This window comes from Giraffa tippelskirchi, chromosome 5 (genome assembly GCF_054371585.1).
Source record: "Giraffa tippelskirchi isolate mGirTip1 chromosome 5, T2T-mGirTip1v1.2.pri, whole genome shotgun sequence".
Classification (NCBI taxonomy): domain Eukaryota; kingdom Metazoa; phylum Chordata; class Mammalia; order Artiodactyla; family Giraffidae; genus Giraffa; species Giraffa tippelskirchi.
Window position 1 is genome coordinate 88048468 of NC_137279.1, and position 4580 is coordinate 88053047.

Sequence of the window (4580 nt, forward strand, 5' to 3'; positions counted from 1 at the left end):
GAGCTTCCTTGCCCTTTCTGAGCATAGCGTTTCTTCCCAATCTCCACATACTCACCAACCCTGAAGATCTCTAAACCATATCCTTTTGGGGTTTTACACAGACAGGTTTGATTAAGTCATTGGCCAGGGAAATTGATTCAACCTTCCAACCCTCTGCTCTTCAGGAGAGTCAGGGTGACTGGGCTTGAAAGTTTCAACCCTCTCATTTCAAGGCAGATTCTAACTTCATTAACATGACTGAAGATCTCTTAGGCAGAGTCTGAATGTAGCCCATTCCAACTGAACTAGAGTTGTTGGTTTTTGCAGAAACAGAAGCAGTGGGTTCCAATTGATATTATCTGCGATGCTCAGTTAAGTGCAGCTGATACCTAGTGGCCAAGCAAGATTCACCCAAGTGTCAAGATAAATTGCTTTCTGATAAATTGGTCCTCCAAATTCTGTCCACAGAATCACCCCAGAGCATGTAGCCAGATGTCCCCAGTCTGTAATGCACTGTCAAGTTATCCCTTGTCAGCTTGGATGTGGCACTGTCCCAGGTCATGGGCTGGAATGGAAAAGCCAGACCTCACAGTCAAAGACAGTTGAATCAGGGATTGCAGGTTCAACAAAATCCTAGTCAACATTGCTACCAAGGTGTATACACACTTTCTTGTAAGAAGACTTGATTTTACCATTGTTCTTTACCATGTTAGTGTGAGAAGGTAGTACCAAATTCAGATTCAAACTTTGACCAATCTGGTTCTCATTTGTAATTCAATTCTGTTCCCAGTTGCAGTGTTGGATTGTTCTGTGATTGATCATACAGTCTATGTATTTGGTCTGCAAGCTGCCAGGAACATGACCTGTGTATCAGATGATTCAAGTGCTGAGCATTCCTTGTCAGTGAGTCATTTTGTTTTTACATCATGACAGCACCAAGCCAAATCCTTCACTGATAATATCTCTGGCAGATTTGCCAAGGTCAGCATATGTAGATGGATGCACATTGCTCACACACAGAGTTCTGTGTATAGGTCTGATGGTAAAACTGTGAGAAGAGGTGGCTCAGTGTCTCCTCAGGTGAGTTCTGCAGCCACAGCTGAGGCCATGGGGTTTGCTCTGGGTTGAGCAGCAGCTATCCTGGCTGGAGGGTGAAGTGAAAGCCCTGTGGTTGTTCTCGGCTAAACTTGGTTTGTATGGTAGTTGGTCAATGATGGTTAAGGTACAGTTGACCCTAGAAGAATGTGTGGATTGTGGGCACCAATCCTCCAAACAGTCTAAAATCCACATATAACTTATGGTTGATCATTTGTACCCATAGTTTCTTCGTATCTGCAGTTCCTCTGGGTCTGGGTTCCACATCTGCAGATTCAACAAGTCATGAATTGCGTGCTGTGCTGTGCTTAGTTTTCAGTCATGTCTGACTCTTTCTGACTCCATGGACTGTAGCCCTTCAGGCTCCTCTGTTTGTGGGAATTCTCCACGCAAGGATACTGGAGTGGGTAGCCTATCCCTTCTCCAGGGGATCTTCATGAATTGTGTAGTACTATATGATTTAATATTGGGAAAAAACCCACATATAAGTGGATGAGCACAGTTCAAACCAGCTTTGCTCAAGGGTCAGCTGTGGTTTTTTTTTTCCCAATATCTTCTCTTTTTTTCACCTCCCTAATAAATCTTTCCCCCTTACTAGCTCATTCCAGATTTCCGTCCTTCTCCTTTATCCTTTCTTTCTTGCTCCTTTTTGTTATCTCTTGCCTTATTTCTCTCTCTTCATGTCAGATTGCTACAAATCCCAGCTTGAATCTGCTAGGTGTGTAAAGCCAATCTACTGATGCAGGATTGTGGTAAAGGAAAGTGTAGCATTTACTGCAGACACTAAGCAAGGAGTTTGGGTAACTAATGCTCAAATCCTGGACTCTGAACTCCTTACTGGCTTTCAGGGAAAAAGTGTTTAAAGGCAGGATGGGTAAGAGGGTGGCTGTATGTAAGATCAACAATTGGACACTCTTCTGACTGATTGTTGGTGGGGTAATTGGGACTCAACATCATCAACCTTCCCCAACTGATCTGGAGTCCACCTGCTTGTGGTCAGCCTCCGGTTACCTTCTTCCATCTATTGTGGATTTCATTATCTGCAAATCATCTGGAAGGATATAGCTCAGAAGAGATTTGTCATCTGGAAGGCATATGTTTGGAGTCCTGGCAAACTTCTGTTTCTTTTTTCTTGAGAACTCAACAGCCAATTTTATGGGTCTCAGGCTATGAATCCACGGGTCTTGAGGACCTCTGTGAATTTGTCAGTTTTCTTCTCTATGTTCTTTTCAGTTTGCTTCTGTAGCCTCATGAGCTGCTTCTCCTTCCCCCTCCCCACTAATGGATGTTGTTCTTCTTTCTCTTCTCCTCCAGGGTGGCTGCTACTGCCTGGTACTTCCAATCAGTCTCATGAGCCAGGTCCCCTATGCAGGAAAACTTCCACATAGATGTCAAGATGTCACCCTGAGGATGGCAGGGATCACTGTCCACTTTTTCATATCATAGGGTTGTGGGATCCCATCAAGTACTTTGAGGTGGTCCAGAGTGGCCTGGCCTTGCCTTGTCTTGCAGGTACCATGTCTCACACTGTCAGCCAGAAGATGCAGTTGGGGGTTTGGATTTGGGAGGGGTTGGTGTTCATCTGCTTGCAGAGGAAGGCCAGGCACTTCAACTTGTTTCTGTAGAATCTGCCAGGAAATATTGATTCCCCAGCAGTGCAGGAATACCACCTTCTGGCCCAGAAGCACCTTCTTGGCCAGGATGGCTGCCAGGTAGGTCAAGAGATGGCCTCAGCCATCAAACACCAGGACCTGCCCCTCCACCATCTTTGGCAGTTGTGTGGGAAAGAAACTTTTGTTACTTAAACAGGATGGTGACTCTATAGGTATTTACTTTTGTGATTCATTAAATTGTCTATTTATGCTTTCTATCCTTTTCTGTATGTGTATTAATTTTTTACAACCAAGTATTTTTTTTAAACAATAAATCCTAAATAGTTCACTGGGAGAAGCTGGACTGGATGCAAGTTTGGAAAGGGACAGCTTTAAGTCACACTATTCTCTCTCCACACAGACATAGACTGCTAATTTTTTTTTCCTAAAGTACATTTTGAATTATGCTGTTATGGACTGGTAATTGGTGATGAATCTAAATTCACAAAAAACGATACTCTCTCAGAATCAAGTATTTATTTACTCTTTTACATTCTTACTGAATTTTGACTGTGAGGACCACAACAAACTGTGGGAAATTCTTCAAGAGATGGGAATACCAGACCACCTGACCTGCCTCCTGAGAAATCTTTATGCAGGTCAGGAAGCAATAGTTAGAATTGGACATGGAACAACAGACTGGTTCCAAATAAGGAAAGGAATCCATCAAGGCTGTATACTGTCATCCTGCTTATTTAACTTATATGCAGAGTACATCATGAGAAATGCTGGACTGGATGAAGCACAAGCTAATATCAACATTGCCAGAGAAATATCAATAACCTCAGATATGCAGATGACACCACACTTAGGGCAGAAAGCAAAGAAAAACAGAAGAGCCTCTTGATGAAAGTGAAAGAGAGTGAAAAAGTTGGCTCAAAACTCAACATTCAGAAAACTAAATCATGGCATCTGGTCCCATCACTTCATGGAAAATAGATGGGGAAACAGTGGAAACGGTGAGAGACTTTATTTTTTGGGCTTCAAAATCACTGCAGATGGTGAGTGCAGCCATGAAATTAAAGGATGCTTGCTCCTTGGAAGAAAAGTTATGAAAACCCTAGACAGCATATTAAAAAGCAGAGACATTACTTTGTTGACAAAGCTCTGTCTAGTCATAGCTGTGGTTTTTCCAGTGGTCATGTATGGATGTGAGAGTTGGACTATAAAGAAAACTGAGTGCTGAAGAATTGATGCTTTTGAACTGTGGTGTTGGAGAAGACTCTTGAGAGTCCCTTGGACAGCAAGGAGATCCAACCAGTCCATCCTAAAGGAACTCAACCCTGAATATTCACTGGAAGGACTGATGTTGAAGCTGAAACTCCAATACTTTGGCCACCTGATGCGAAGAACTGACTCATTGGAAAAGACCTTGATGCTGGGAAAGATTGAAGGTGGGACGAGAAGGGGATGACAGAGAATGAGATGGTTGGATGGCATCACTGACTCAATGGACTTGAGTTTGAGTAAACTCCAGGAATTGGTGATGGACAGGGAGGCCTGGTGTGCTGCAGTCCATGGGGTCAAAAAGAGTTGGACATGACTGAGTGACTGAACTGAACTGAACCTTCCTCCACCCTGTAAACATTTGCAGCATGTTACCACACAAATCCAGCCTCAAACTCTTCCACATCTCCCCTGTTGAGGCTGTCCTGTACTAGAAAGATCTGTTGGCTGCAACTGCCATCTCCTAACATTTCCCTCACTTTCTTAAGCTTCTCTTCATGTCCAGTGCTCCTATGTTCCTTGCTGCTTCTACAGTTTCCTTCTTAGCTTCTCTCCCTGATTCCTAACTTTGGCACACAGAAAGTTCAGAGATGAGAGAAACTGATCTACAGGGCACAAGGGCACAAA

At 43.4% G+C, this 4580-nt stretch overlaps 1 pseudogene; it reads right to left on the minus strand.

Annotated features, from left to right (window-relative positions):
- Nucleotides 1-2236: 2236 nt before the first annotated feature.
- LOC145505212 (large ribosomal subunit protein uL13 pseudogene) lies at nt 2237-2840 on the minus strand (annotated as a pseudogene).
- Between the last annotated feature and the right edge of the window lie 1740 nt (nt 2841-4580).